Here is a 16,380-nt window from a genome sequence, read left to right on the forward strand (position 1 = left end):
CTTCAGTGACCTGCTCCTCCGCCCCACCTGTGTCATCTGCTTTTATGTCTCTTATAAAAAACACCTGTCATTGAATTTAGGGTGGGTCCGAAAGACTATCTGATCACAAGATCTTTAATTCAATTTCATCTGCAGAGATCCTATTTCTTTTTTTCTTACGTTACAATGTTTGGATACACTTCATTTTTGTGCTGTGCTGTGCTGTACTCAGTCGCTCAGTCATGTCCAACTCTTTGATACCACATGGACCGTAGCCCTCCTGCTTGGCTCCTCTGTCCTTGGGATTTTTCAGGCAAGAATACTGGAGTGGGTTGCCACTTCCTCCTCCAGGGTTCTTCCTGACCCAGGAATCAAACTCATATTTCCTGTGTCTCCTGCACTGCAGGCAGATTCTTTACCCGTTGAGCCATCAGAGAAGTCTCTTTATATGGGTTAATATTCTGCTGTATTTCATGTCATTCATTCTTCTTGAGAAACTGAAAACAATGGGAGATTGAGGATAACTTGAAGATTATTTCCAATCAGTATCTGAGTCTTGCAGTATCTTTTCTTCCCATTTCTTTATAAATTTTTTGCAAATAATAGTCATTTTTGACCCATATCCAGCATATATAGCTTTTCACTGATTCCTAACCTAAGACAACTAAAACTTACAATCAAGTGATGGTATAAATTTTAAAATTATAGTTTGTACACGTTGACAATCAAGATAGTCTGAAGTACAAAAATTATCCTTTAGAAGAATTACCTTTTTAAAATATTAGACCTGGTAGTTAACCTACAAAAAAAAAAAAAAAAAACAAAAAACAAGTTTCAGGTGTCTTTCAAATACCTTTTGTAGATGTCATCTGCTAGTAAACAACATACGCATGTTTCTAGAAGATTCCTTCCCCTCCCCAGCTTATTTATGACATTCAACAGAACTGTTTACATGAAAGTATCTTTAAAAATAAACACTTTGAGGGGATTTATGTACTCTTAAACAGGGTGTGTCATTTCCCTTTGTTTGAGATATGAACTTCTGAAACTGCACAAACTTCTGAATTTAAGCTCTATGAGGCATAGCACACACCTCCGATTTACAAATAAAGGGATTCTCTGTGGGTTGGAACTGCCATGTTACGCAAAAAGGGGAAAATCCTCTGTAAACAGGTCCACTGCAGTGTGTTAAGTGAGTCATGACACAGCTGCTTGCCTTGAAAGATCCTGTTTCTAAAGAATGCGGCACTGACAGGTAGCAGAGGTTCGGATTTCGGGGGCCACCATCCAACCCACTGCTGAGCACTAACCAGGAAGACTTGTGGGAGTGAATGGCCGTGGGCAAAGAAGAAGTCCTCCCAGGAAGCCCCGGGGGGAGCCAGGAGTGGTGGGAGCACACGGAGCCCAACCCCTGACATCTCCCAGAGCAGATTCAGAGCTCGCCCCTGCCCCTAAGCCCGAGGTCCCAGCCTGGAGAGAGTCACAAAGCAGCGGAGCCAACTCAAGGTCTCCTCCTCCCTCTGTGGCTGGGGGCATCCCAAGTCGCCATTTCAGACACCCAGGGGGAGGGCTGAGCCTGTAACCTCCAGCCTCTCTCCACCTCAAAGCAGGGAGCTGCTGGTACTTGGGGGAGATTTTTAAATACACAGGAAGCCTTGGGAGGAGGCCCTGATGGAGGCCAGAGCCTCGGTCAATCAGGTCAGTGTCCCCTGTGGGGTCAGGAGTACCAGGACTCCTCTGACCAGGGCGGGCCTCGGTGGAAAGCGGGGGACAGCCTCCCTCCCGTTGGCCTCTGGCAGCTGAGTCAACAAGAGGAACAAGACCCGGTGCAGGGCAGGGAGGCCAGCTGGTGAGAGAGGGATGCTTCGGCTTCATTGTCAATCCTTTTTGTGGACATGAAGCTTGCTGCTGCTTAGTCACTTCAGTCGTGTCCGACTCTGTGCGACCCCATAGACGGCAGCCCAACAGGCTCCCCAGTCCCTGATTCTCCAGGCAAGAACACTGGAGTGGGTTGCCATTTCCTTCTCCAATGCATGAAAGTGAAAAGTGAAAGTGAAGTCACCCAGCCGTGTCCGACTCTTCACAACCGTATGGACTGCAGCCCATCAGGCTCCTCTGTCCATGGGATTTTCCAGGCAAGAGTACTGGAGTGGGGTGCCATCGCCTTCTCCAGGACATGAAGCTTAATAGCCCACAAAACACTCTTAACTCTTCCAGCCCCTCAATCTTCATCAGATCCCTCAGGGTGGAGGTTACTGTTATCCTTGTTCCCATTGCACACATGAGAAAACTGAGTCTGGGAGACGAGCGTGTCAGAAGGGTCTCGGCAAATTAAAAGCTGCTGAGCTGCTACATAGCAACAGAAACCACTCACAAAATGAAAAGGCCACCTACTGAACTGAAAGAAATATTTGCAAATCATATATCTGAAAAGGGGGTAATATCCGAAAAATATAAAGAACTCATAAAATAGCAAAAAAAAAAAAAAAAAATCCAATTTTAAAACAGGCAGAGGACATGAATAGACGTTTTTCCAAAGAAGACACATAGATGGCCAACAGTCACAGGAAAAGATGTTTAACATCACTAACCATCGGGAAAATGAAAATCAAAACCACAATGAGGCATTACCTCACACCCGTTAGAATGGATATTATCAAACAGATAAGAAATAACAAGTTTTAGAGAGAATATGGAGAAAAGGGAACCCTCCTACACTGTTGGTGGGAATGTAAATTGGTGCAGCCCCTATGGAGGATAGTATGGAAGTTTCCTTAAAAACTAAAAATAGAGCTACCCCTATGATCCAGCAATCCCACTCCTGGGCATGTATCTGGAAAAAACTCTAATTTAAAAAGATTCGTAGCAGCACTATTTACAATAGCCAAGACATGGAAGCAACCTAAATGTCCATCGACAGATGAGTGGATAAAGAAGATATATATATCCATATACACATACACACAATGGAATACTGCTGCTGCTGCTAAGTTGCTTCAGTCGTGTCCAACTCTATGCAACCCCATAGACGGCAGTCCACCAGGCTCCCCCGTCCCTGGGATTCTCCAGGCAAGAACACTGGAGTGGGTTGCCATTTCCTTCTCCAATGCATGAAAGTGAAAAGTGAAAATGAAGTTGCTCAGTCGTGTCCAACTCTTAGCGACCCCATGGACTGCAGCCCACCAGGCCCCTCCGTCCATGGGATTTCCCAGGCAAGAGTACTGGAGTGGGGTGCCATTGCCTTCTCCCAATGGAATACTACTCAGCCATTAAAAAATGAAATAATGCCATTTGCAGCAACATGGATGGACCTAGAGATTATTATACTAAGTGAAGTAAGCCAGACAAAGACAAATATTGAATGATTTCATTTATATATGGAATCTACAAATTATTATAACAATTTAAAAACCCAAAGCCAAGTTCATAGATACAGGGAGTAGATTGGTGATTGCCAGAGGCGAAGACTGGAGGGGAGAGGAACAAAATGGGTGAAGGGAACCAAAAGGTACAAAGTTGCAGCTATAAAATAAGTAAGTCCTGGGGATGCAACGTACAGCACAGTGACTCGAGTTAATAATACCCTACTGCATACTTGGAAGTGCTAAGGAGAGCACATCTTACAAGTTCTCATCACAGGAAAAAAAATTTTTGTGACCATATAAGGTGACATATGTTAACTAGACTTACTGTGGTCATTGTTTTGCCGTGTAAACAAGTATCAAATCATTATGTTGTGAGCCTGAAACATACTGCTACATGTCATTTACACCACGATTTTTAAAATTTTCTTTTTAAAAAATATATAAAAGAATATTTACTTACTATTTTGACCATGGCCTGCAGCATACAGAACTTCCCCAGTCAAGGATCAAACCCATGCCCCTGCACTGAGAGTTCAGACTCTTAACCACTGGACCACCTCTATTTAAAAAAAAAAAAAAATTAAAAAGGAGAGCTGCTTAGTGCCATTCAGAATTGGACTCTGGAACAGGAAAAGGACTTTAGTGGAAATCTGATGAAATCTGTATAAAGTCTATCATTTAGTTAATAGTATTATACCCATCTTATCTGCTTCAGTTCAGTTCAGTTCAGTCGCTCAGTCATGTCCGATTCTTTGCGACCCCATGAATCCCAGCACGCCAGGCCTCCCTGTCCATCACCAACTCCCGGAGTTCACTCAGACTCACATCCATCGAGTCAGTGATGCCATCCAGCCATCTCATCCTCTGTCATCCCCTTCTCCTCCTGCCCCCAATCCCTCCCAGCATCAGAGTCTTTTCCAATGAGTCAGCTCTTCGCATGAGGTGGCCAAAGTACTGAAGTTTCAGCTTGAGCATCATTCCTTCCAAAGAACACCCAGGGCTGATCTCCTTCAGAATGGACTGGTTGGATCTCCTTGCAGTCCAAGGGACTCTCAACAGTCTTCTCCAACACCACAGTTCAAAAGCATCAATTCTTTGGTGCTCAGCTGTCTTCACAGTCCAACTCTCACATCCATACATGACCACTGGAAAAACCATAGCCTTGACTAGATGGACCTTTGTTGGCAAAGTAATGTCTCTGCTTTTGAATATGCTATCTAGGTTGGTCATAACTTTCCTTCCAAGGAGTAAGCGTCTTTTAATTTCATGGCTGCAGTCACCATCTGCAGTGATTTGGGAGCCCAAAAAGATAAAGTCTGACACTGTTTCCACTGTTTCCCCATCTATTTCCCATAAAGTGATGGGACCAGATGCCATGATCTTCGTTTTCTGCAGGTTGAGTTTCAAGCCAACTTTCTCACTCTCCTCTTTCACTTTCATCAAGAGGCTTTTTAGTTCCTCTTCACTTTCTGCCATAAGGGTGGTGTCATCTGCATATCTGAGGTTATTGATATTTCTTCCGGCAATCTTGATTCCAACTTGTGCTTCTTCCAGCCCAGTGTTTCTCATGATGTACTCTGCATATAAGTTAAATAAGCAGGGTGACAATATACAGCCTTGATGTACTCCTTTTCCTATTTGGAAACAGTCTGTTGTTCCATGTCCAGTTCTAACTGTTGCTTCCTGACCCGAATACAGGTTTCTCAAGAGGCAGGTCAGGTGGTCTGGTATTCCCATCTCTTTCAGAATTTTCCACAGTTTATTGTGATCCATACAGTCAAAGGCTTTGGCATAGTCAATAAAGCAGAAATAGATGTTTTTCTGGAACTCTCTTGCTGTTTCCATGATCTCTGGTTCCTCTGCCTTTTCTAAAACCAGCTTGAACATCTGGAAGTTCACAGTTCATGTACTGTTGAAGCCTGGCTTGGAGAATTTTGAGCATTACTTTACTAGCGTGTGAGATGAGTGCAATTGTGCGGTAGTTTGAGCATTCTTTGGCATTGCCTTTCTTTGGGACTGGAATGAAAACTGACCTTTTCCAGTCCTGTGGCCACTGCTGAGTTTTCCAAATTTGCTGGCATATTGAGTGCAGCACTTTCACAGCATCATCTTTCAGGATTTGAAATAGCTCCACTGGAATTCCATCACCTCCACTAGCTTTGTTCATAGTGATGCTTTCTAAGGCCCACTTGACTTCACATTCCAGGATGTCTGGCTCTAGGTCAATGATCACAGCATCGTGATTATCTTGGTCATGAAGATCTTTTTTGTACAGATCTTCTGTGTATTCTTGCCACCTCTTCTTAATATCTTCTGCTTCTGTTAGGTCCATACCATTTCTGTCCTTTATCGAGCCCATCTTTGCATGAAATGTTCCCTTGGTATCTCTAATTTTCTTGAAGAGATCGCTAGTCTTTCCAATTCTGTTGTTTCCCTCTATTTCTTTGCATTGATCACTGAGGAAGGCTTTCTTATCTCTTCTATCTATTACGTGTCCATAAATATTTGTTGACTTTTCCTCCACTACATTTTTTACATTGAGATATAATTCACATACCATAAAACCTACTATTTGAAAATATCCATTTCAGTGGGTCTTAGTATACAAGGCTATGCAACCATCACCACTATATAATTCCAGAACATTTTCATCACCCCATCTCCATTACATTTTTTAAAAGCTTTATTTTGGCTTTTAATAAATCAAAGTACACTTTGACTACATCTCAATCAATATAATTATTCTATTTTATAATCACTAGTAGTATTTACTAGGGGTCAGACCCTGTTCTTTGTATTTTATAAAGAATAAACCCTATGTGGGAAGCTTCATATCCACATCAGCATCATCCATGTTACATGACGGGAAACAGAGACGTGAAAAGGAAAGGACTCTTTCCTAAGAACACACAGCGAGAAGCGGCAGAGTTAGGATTCGAGCCCCGAGTCTGTGCTCCTTACCACCCCTACTGCCTCTTGACTGGAGCATCAAGATTTAACAACCAAGCAGCCAGAAAATAACCAAACATATAACCTTTAGTTTTAAGAGCACATTTTCTTCCTCCTTTTTAACAATCAGTCACCCTTGGCTGTGATTTTTTTTACTTTGCTAAAAGCAATTGAAGAGCCCACCACCGGCCCTCGGCTCGGCTCTGTAAGTGACACAAAAACCAAGAAGCCCTGGTACTTGTCCTCTAGGAGTGAAGGGCATGGACCAACAGTACAGGGAGAAGGTGATATACAAACATGGGCATTCAGACAAGGGAGAGTGTGGCCACTGGTGACGGCAGAAAGCTGGGACTTGCTGTTCCAAAAGAATCGGTAGTAATGAAATAGTTCTGGGAGGACCAGAGGGGTTGTTTTCTTTATTGAAGATGAAATTCAGATTTCATTACATAGGTTGAATTTGAGCAAATATTCTTTCACTTTAAACTCTACTATTTCATTCTCAGGCAGCTAAAAACACATTGATCTCAGTTTACCTTAACAATGCTACCTCCCACATTTAAATTATCTATAAACTGTCACTTATAGAGGCTATTTTTAGATAACAGCACACATTTTATTTGAGAGAAATGGTTGCTGAAAAATAGTGTGTAGATTCGATTTAGGGAATTCAAGTGTGTTTTTTTAATGTACAGTACGAGGAAGCTTTCTATTGGAAAAGTCCTATAAAGAAGCCTTTATAAATCAAGAAATCCTTTGAAATTATATACACAATTACTTGCTAATTTTCTTTCTAAGCTCTGGTTACTATATATACCAGGTGTTTTTATTTAAGACACACCTGTATTTTGACTACTTTGTGGTCGAGCTCAGTTGTGTCTGACTCTTTGCAACCCCATGAACTGTAGCCCACCAGGCTCCTCTGTTCATGGAATTCTCCAGGAAAGAATACTGGAGTGGGTTGTCATTTCCACCTCCAGGGGATCTTTCCAACCCAGGGATCCAACCTTCATCTTTCGTGTCTCCTGCATTGGCAGGCAGATTCTTTACCACTGCACCACTTGGGAAGCCCACTATATTTTGTAGCTCTTTGCAAAATGAAATTGCACATCCAAGTTAAATAGTCTGTACTCAACTGACATCTCTCCTAGATGTTGAGTCTCATGAATTCTCAGGCACTTAGAAGTGATTGTTAACTCAGATTTGTTGCCCACATATGAGGTCCTAAGGCATTTTTATAAGCAAAGTTCTCGTAACTGGGAAACCCTGGATTATTTAGAACCTGAAGAACATTCCAGCCTGGTCTAAGGTAATTGTTTATAAAAAACATTTTAAATACACACACACACACACACAAATCATGTAACTTAGGAGAAATTCCTTTCAGAAAATTATGCGTCATCAATAATAGTTTTATTGTATTGTGATAAGAAATTTTGGCTTGGTGGGCTATTTAGGGGGAGGGTAGTTAAATGGCACAGTATGGGTACACCTAGAGAAATACTATTTTAGTTAAATAAACTGGGCAGCAGCTCCCTCTTGTGGTGTAAAATAAGTACTGCAGCCACTGAATTGCAAGGTGGGAAAACACCCCCGAGGCTTCCTAGGTGGCTCAGTGGTAAAGAATCCACCTGCCAACGCAGGAGACACAGGTTCGATCCCTGGGTCAGGAAGACGTCCTGGAGAAGGAAATGGCCACCCACTCCAGTACTCTTGTCTGGAGAATCCCATAGACAGAAGAGACTGGCGGGCTACGGTCCATGGGGTCGCACAGAGTCGGACACGACTGAAGTGATTGAGAATATGCGTACGGGGATCTAGGGACACCAGGGTGATCACACAGTTGCTGCCCCCACGATGGTCACATAGTTTGGTCCATTTAGATGTCACCTTTCTCATAATGCTTCTGCAGGTCCCCCATCACCTCTGTCTCCTCTGAACTGCTCCCTGCTTCCCCACCCCGCTCCTGAGATTGCTTCATCTCACGCTTCTCCCCCATGGTCTTCTCTTTATTGCAACTGGTCATTTTCTTGTCTTACTGCCCTACTGGGTTGTAACCTCTTGGAAGGCAGAGGCCACATCTGATCTACTCCTACTTTTCCCACAGCCCATCATTCCACATTTGCCCAGTTAGTAGTCAAATACATATTTGTTCAATTTAACTGAATCAGAAGGCAACAGAGCTAATTAAAAACAGATTCCAGTGGAGAAGCTATTTTAGGTTCTTTCTACATATAACTCAAAAACAGAGATGCCATGCGGTGCTTAGTTGCTCAGCCATGTCCGACTCTTTGAGACCCCATGGACTGTAGCCCACCTGGCTCCTCTGTCCATGGAACTCGCTGGGCAAGAATACTGGAGTGGGTTGCCATGCCCTCCTCCTGGGCATCTTCCCCAATCCAGGGATCAAACCCAGGTCTCCCGCATTGCAGGTGGATACTTCACTGTCTGAGCCACCAGGGAGGCCCCAAAACAGAGCAGAGAGCATTTTGTGGCTGCCAAAATGCATGTTGGATTTCTCATCAATTTATATGGTATGATAAGGACATCAGTGGGAGGTAAGATCTGTTCTATCCTAGAATCCATGATGTCAGGAGTCTGCTCTGTCACCTTCCCACCTGTCATGAAAGGATGCTGCAGCACACAGGTGTTCCCATGGGCACCACGTCAGGCGCCTGAACGTGAACACTGGCTCGGGCCCAGCCACCTGCGGTGGCCAAGATTGCAAACCAGTGGTTCCCAGACTCTGGGATTTCAGGTGTAAGAGTAAAATGTTTTAAAGAAATTGTTTCCAAGGACTGATATGAGGCTGCTAATATTTGCTTCCTATGAACAGTTTTAAAATCATTTATTATGACCTTCATTTTATGGGGAAAAAAAAGAAATTTTAACACCAAAAAGTAGGAAAGGCATAATCTCAGAATAAATAAGCTTTTTTTTTTTTTTCCTACTGAGTGCACTTAACTCTAGATCTGGACCGCACACTTGAATCCAAACACTAGGGAGAGAAGGGGAGGGCAGACATGACGGCACAGCGGGCTCTCATCTTCTGCCCATGTTTCTCCTTTCTTGGCTTCAGAGTTTTTCATTTGACAGTTCCTTCACTCACGCTTGCCTTGTCACGTGTGAGAATGAGCAAGAAGTCACACCCCTGGGGAACAGGAGCTCAGGTGGAAACGAGCTGATGCCGAAACCCGAGTGAGGGGATTGCCGAATGAAAACAAAGTCTGAATGCAATAGAGGAGAAAATTGGGTGGAAGACGGGCGTCAGGTGTGTGCCCTTGGCTCCACCCTCCGCTTTCTCGCTCCCGTTTCTTAGTCCCAGTGTGTGGTTTGGTTGGCTGAGTTGTAGGGGAGTGCCTGGGGCAGCCTTGTGTGGGTTACGGGGAGGAAGGGGAAAGAGAGAAGAAGGACTTGACCCCACTGGCTGGAAGCAAATTTCTCTCCTCTGTCGACCACGAGGTAAAAACAGCAGAGTAAGAACTTGCAGCTTGCACACACGCTACTTTCTCGAGAAGCTTTCAGATAGTTCCTTCATCCCCACACAAGCAAGCCATCTGATCTCAGGAGGGGCTGACAGTGGAAATCTCTCCCTCCCACACCAGGATTCATCTAGGAAAGGGGAAGGGCTCAGCTGCTCCTCTCACACCCAGAATAAGGGAATGCGTATGTGTATGTGTGTGCACAGGGGCTTAACCCAGACTGAATGTCTGTGGGCCGTCTCACGAAATAAACCTATTGTTTGCATCCGCCACATCACTCCTTAAAAGCAACGGCACCCGACTCCAGTACTCTTGCCTGGAAAATCCCATGGACGGAGGGGCCTGGTGGGTTGCAGTCCATGGGGTCGCTAGGAGTCGGACACGACTGAGCGACTTCACTTTCACTTTTCACTCTCATGCATTGGAGAAGGAAATGGCAACCCACTCCAGTGTTCTTGCCTGGAGAATCCCAGGGACGGGGGAGCCTGGTGGGCTGCCGTCTATGGGGTTGCACAGAGTCGGACACGACTGAAGGGACTTAGCAGCAGCATACCACCCTTTCCCAAAGAGGGCCCCTCAACAAGGGGTCAATGGGGCTGATGGCCCAGCGAGGCAAGGCCCCAGCCGAGAGAGGCCAGCCTCCCCAGATTCCATCTGCAATAATGACAGCCTCGGGGCTCACATTAGTCCCGGCTCTGCAGAGTCTCAGGACATCCCTAGTCCCGGCTCTGCAGAGTCTCGGGACATCCCTGCCACAAGCAGGTGTCTCTTGGAGTCGGACAGGACTAAGACGGAGCCCTGGCCTTGGCCGCCGGACAGCCCCCAGCCCTACTCCTACCGCAGCACAGCCCGCTCTCCAGTCCCGCAGCACTCAGTGTGCAGGAGGCCGTGGTTCGTCTCCCTTGCTTCTAAACCTCTTTTAGTTAAAAAAAAAAAAAAAACACCAACCCTTCCCTGGTGGCTCAGAGGATAAAGCGTCTGCCCGCAATGCGGGAGACCCGGGTTTGGTCCCTGGCTTGGGAAGATCCCCTGGAGAAGGAATGGCAACCCACTCCAGTATTCTTGCCTGGAGAATCCCATGGACAGAGGAGCCCGGTGGGCTACAGTCCACGGGGTCGCAAAGAGTCGGACATGACTGAGCGACTTCACTTTCTTTCTTTCTTTAGCTAAAAAAAAAAAAAAAAAAAAAAAAAACCCACAGCAAATGAAAGAAAACAAAACAAACGGACCTGCTAATCTTCTCCTCTGAACATTCTGGTAAATAACCCAACATGCTGACATGTCAGGATCGAGATAAACACCTGAAACTTTACCCCAGTTACCAGTAACCACCCTCCTGCCTTTGGGCCTTTGCAAGTACAACTCAGCACCTCCCCCTGAGCTTTTCTTACCCCTCTTCATCTTTCCCTCAAAGGTTCATTCTGTCCTTCATCTCTCAAACCTCCAAGCTCTGAAAGGGTCTCAGGCCGTCTCCATTCCTTCCTCAGGAGATCTTACATCTTCCCTCCAGTTTCCCTGAGCCTTCCATCACTGCCACCATTCCCCTCACCCTCATCTGGTTTACTCTTCCCCTTTCTCCTAAGGCCGGCTCCAAAACAACCCCAGTGGCTACTGGGAGAAAAGAACCAATGCAACAGTCTGTTTCTAAGAGGCACTCCCTCTTATGACATTGTCTGGTTGATCACTTAACTCTCTGTGACCCGAGGCTCTTAAACAAGAGTTGCCAGATAAGGTGCAGTATAGCCAGTTAAATCTGAATTTCAGATAAACAACTTTTTTTTTTTTTTTTTAGTGTAAGCTCATTCCAGGCAATATTTCAGACCCTGTGTTATAATGAGATTTCTTTCATGCCATGATTCCTATTCCTCTGGCAGAACTTGAGCTGTGTTCATTCAAGATGGAGTCACAGTGGCCAACATGAACTTCCTTATTAGTTGTTTTGGAATATCTGGTGTAGGACTGTGGTGTCTTAGTGTGATAAATTAAGAGTGTCACTTTAGATGAGGAAATTGTTTAGTAATGTGCTCAGGAAAACTTCACTGGAACGAAGGAGCAACTGGTAGGGACAGGAACACCTGGGGCGCAGGCTTACTCCCCTCTGGCAGACTCCGCAACATGGGACCACCGAGTCCGGTGACTTGAAGGCTCTTTGCTGGAGGACGTGGCTCCATGCTGTTGAGAGCTGATCCAGGGGCACTGGAGGCCCAGTTGGAGCAGAGGGTGACTTCTCGTTCACAGTTCTCGCTAGACCCCTTGCTGGACCAGAGGCTACTGCCCTTGTTAGACACCTCCTTCCCAAGCTTCTCCTGGGACTGGTTTATGACCTGCCCTCTTTTTCTCCCTACTTTGATAACCTGTGTTTCACGCTAATGGTGTGCAATAAACCCAGTGATTCATGAATTGAATCTTGGCTACATTTTCTTTATCTCTAAGCCCATAAGTCTCACCTGGCCTTACCACTGGGCTCTGTGACACACCTTTCTTTGCTGGATCTGGCGATCCTTCTTAAGTAGATGTAATGATAGAAATGATATACCGTTGGTGGAGCTCCTAGGATGTGCTCTTTAAGCAGAACACATATGTCCCTTTGTCAGGGGAACTGCCGCCAGGCCAGGCTCCTGGGGAATTACTAATAGTGCCCTGTTCACACCCTCAGGTGTTTCACTTTGGATACTCAAAAGCGTGTTCCATTTTCATTTCCATGACAACGCAACACAAGAACATTTTATTACCTTCATTATCCAGACAAGTCGGTTGATTTTCAAGAGAAAGAAATAATTAGCCTAATGTCACATGGGAAGCAAGAAGTAGCAGGCAGCACTCTGGCCCAGTCTTCCCCACTCAGAGCCTTCCGGGAGCAGGCATTGCCCCCTCAGGAGGAAGGCCGTGGAGCTGGTGCAAACAGAAGTCCCAGCTTCCACAGGGCTCACTCCCTTGACTAGTCACGGTCCCTTCTGGACTTGGAATCAAACCTGTGCCCACTTTCAAAAGACCTAAATATACATTTCTCCAAAGAAGACATATGGATGGCCAATAGGCACATGAAAAGACGCTCAATATCACTAACAGAGAAATGCAAATCAAAACCACAACGAGGCATCACTTCACACCAGTCAGAATGGCCGTCATCAACAAGACCACAAATAAATGCCGGGGACGGTATGGAGAAAAGGGAGCCCTCCTAGATGGTTGGCAGAAATGTAAATCGGTGCCACCTCCACAGAAAACAGTATGGAGGTTCTTTAAAAACAGAAACTACCATATGATCCCGCAACCCCACTTCTGGGCCTATATCTGGAAAAACATTCTAATTTGCAAAGATACACGCGCTCTAATGTTTACAGCCGCACTGTTTATAATAGCAGAGACATGGAAGCAACCCTCATGTCCGTCGACAGATGAATGGATAAAAGATGATGTGGTATATACATACACACACACACACACACACACACCATGGAATATCATTCAGTCATAAAAAAGAATGAAATAATGCCGTTTGCAGCAATCTGGATGAACCGAGAGATTATCGTACTAAGCGAAGTAAGTCAGAAAGAGAAAGACAAATATACATTACTTACATGTGAGATCTAAAAAAAATGATACTGATGAGCTTATTTACAAAACAGAAACAGACAGACATAGAAAACAAACACGATTATCAAAGGAAGAAAAGCAGGGAGGGATAAGTTAGGTGTTTGGGATATACACTACTGTATATAAAATAGGTAAACAGTAAGAATTTACTGTATAGCACAGGGAACTATATTCAATATTTTGTAGTAACTATAATGGAAAAGAATCTGAAAAATAATGTATGTATAACTGAATCATTTTGAGGTACACCAGAAGTAAACACAATATTATAAATCTACTATATTTCAATAAAATAAAAAACATACCAAAAAAAAAACAAAAACCCTTCATTGCACAAGATTCTTCGCCAGGCAATGAGATCCCACCACCAAATTAACCGCAGAGATGAAAAGTTCTCCACTAACCTCAAAGAAGCCAGCTGGGGTTTTCAGGAGACTGTTAGTTCCTTAAAGGGACTCGCTTCTCATGGTGGCACCTGCGTCATTGAGAGGAACTGTGACAATAGGGTGTTAGAGGAAACAATGAGAATATGGATCAATGTCGTTGTCTTTCCTTCAATCCTAACAGAGCAGGTTAGCTGGCCCAGGACAGATAGGTGGGGATGGGTCTCCTCTCTCTTCACCATATTCATCATACCTTCAGTGCTCTTCTATCCTTTATCCACAGGTACACCTAGCACATGCATTCATTATGTGGAGGTAAAACGCTCCTCAAACTTAGGCTCCTTAGACCCTCCACAAGCTTGCTGGTGAGCTAGACAGAAGAGGTCCTACCCCATGGGGCTTAGAGGCCAGAGGGAGAAGTCAGACAGGTCTACTCACCTGGGCCAGCCTGCCCTCTCTCGTTTCTTTGCTTGGTAGGGAATGGGTCCTGTCATCCCTGGTACCAAGGGAATTCCTGCGCCTGTTGGTTGGGCAGCAAGAGGCAACAAGCTCCAGAGGGTCAGGGGCACCGTTGAGCCTGCAGCGTGGACTCCACTCAGTAGGCGCCTATGGATAAAGCTGAGCACTAGCTTCAGCTGCACATCTCACTCAGTGCTTCAGCATCCCTGAGAGCTAGGTACAATCACTGATCCAACTTTATTAGAGAGGGCGCTGAGCCTTGGAGCAGAGAGGTAGCTGTCCAGGCCGCACAGGCAGACTTCGCCCTGGATGAGGGAAGTCAAGACGCGAACTTGGCAGTCTGGCTCCTGCTGAACCATAGCCGCAGGTGCAAGGTTCTTGGGGGCAGGGGCGGGCCGGAGAGCAGAGCCGCAAAGGCTCTTGGGCGGGGGCGGGGGCGCGTGCCGGAGGCTGAAGAGCAGAGCGGCAAATCCCGAAGGGCACTTAGGCGGGTGCCATCCTTGACACTTGGCACAGATTACATCATTTAACCACCACCTCGGCCCTGTGAGCCAGGATTTTATAGATGACAAAAGGAGATGGGGAGATTAAGGAACCTGCCCCAAATGACAAAGTGATACATGCATCAGCGCTTCTACATTTTTGCTTTAATGTGCATATGAATCACCTGCTGCTGCTGCTAAGTCGCTTCAGTCGTGTCCGACTCTGTGCGACCCCATAGACGGCAGCCCACCAGGCTCCCCCGTCCCTGGGATTCTCCAGGCAAGAATACTGGAGTGGGTTGCCATTTCGTTCTCCAATGCAGGAAAGTGAAAAGTGAAAGTGAAGTCGCTCAGTCGTGCCCGACTCTTAGCGACCTCGTGGACTGCAGCCTACCAGGCTCCTTCATCCATGGGATTTTCCAGGCAAGAGTACTGGAGTGGGGTGCCATTGCCTTCTCCATGAATTGTTAAACTTCAGTAGGTCTGGGGTTGGGCCCCAAACTTCGTATTGCTAAGGAGCTCCGACTTGATGCTAACAGGGGTCAGCTTTATAATATTAAATACTTTGCTGTTTGGTAGTTCATCTACCTTTTTATCCTCAATTAAACTTCTCCAAATGGTTCCGTGTGTGGGTAATAAGTTTAACTAGTTTTTATTGAGTGCTCACTCTATATCAGGTCCTGTATCAAGAGCTTCCTGTGGATTACCTCATTAATTAAAGGAATTAGGATACAATTAGTGTCCCATTTGAAGTGTGAGGAAACTGAGGCTCACAGAGTTTAAAGAAGCTTGCTCAAGGTCACAAGCCCAGCAAGTGGCAGGGCTGGACCTATTTGTTCTTGCAATGCACTTGGGAAGCTTGGAAGGTGAGCATTGCTAGCTCATTCTATATATGGAGAAAATGAAGGTAGAGAGATTGTTCAACATATTAAAGCAAGGCTGGGATCCATCTGGTTCTCATAATACAAAATCCAATGCCTTTTCCCTCTCCCCTTCCCTAACCATGAGCAAATAATTCCAGTAAGAGTTTTCTTCCTTCAGACAGATCTGAAGGAGTCCTTAACCAAACCATTATCTTTCCCTTGGGACTCTAACGAATTTCCCTCATTCAGCTGTCTCCCTTTTTAAAGTCCATTACTCTGGTTAGAATCCCTGGAGGCCCGCAGCATCTCAGGGAACTGATCCGAAGCCTCCAGAACTCCTGGCAAGGCTCTGCTACTGCACACCAGAGCGCACCTTCTCAGTTACTTATTACCAGGTTTAATTGGTAGCAGTGGTGCCAGGTGGGTCAGGCCCAAGCCCTGTTGGGAATGAACTTTCAGTGACTTTATGCAAAAACCCACAGGGCATGCTTATTTTCCCTCTAGCCCCTGAGCTCCTCTCCCCTCTGCTTTCAGGCACTGTGCCCCCTCCATTCTTTATTACACATTGTCTTCTCCCATCCAGAAAGGACGCTTTGCATTCTAAACCAATGACTGAGAGTGTTTCAACAATTGTATCAATTATGCCAGGTGCTAGAAATGGGAATTCCTGACCCTTGGGAAGTCTCCACCTTAGTGGGGTAACACATACAGAAAGTATTTCAGTAGAAAGAGGTAATGTCTCAGATGTAGACACCTCAAAGGCACTATGGGAGCCCAGAGACCTTATCAGAGGAGATGCTCTCACAGGCAGAATTCTGAACACT

General features: G+C 45.3%; 1 long non-coding RNA gene across 5 annotated transcripts in view; it reads right to left on the bottom strand.

Annotated features, from left to right (window-relative positions):
* Positions 1–15,911, bottom strand: part of LOC129646265 (uncharacterized) — a 78,263-nt gene extending 62,352 nt beyond the window's left edge. The window contains exons 1-6 of one of the 5 annotated variants that reach the window (XR_008711811.1): positions 15,282–15,911; positions 14,191–14,516; positions 13,774–13,862; positions 3,805–3,903; positions 749–778; positions 311–476 (exon numbers count right to left, since the gene is read on the bottom strand). This is a non-coding gene — a long non-coding RNA (uncharacterized LOC129646265). Of the gene's footprint in view, positions 1–310; positions 477–748; positions 779–3,804; positions 3,904–13,773; positions 13,863–14,190; positions 14,625–15,281 lie in introns of those variants that run through there. The other 4 variants (XR_008711812.1, XR_008711810.1, XR_008711813.1 and 1 more) reach the window with 4 other exon arrangements.
* Positions 15,912–16,380: the final 469 nt, after the last annotated feature.

Source organism: Bubalus kerabau, chromosome 3 (assembly GCF_029407905.1).
Source record: "Bubalus kerabau isolate K-KA32 ecotype Philippines breed swamp buffalo chromosome 3, PCC_UOA_SB_1v2, whole genome shotgun sequence".
NCBI lineage: Eukaryota > Metazoa > Chordata > Mammalia > Artiodactyla > Bovidae > Bubalus > Bubalus kerabau.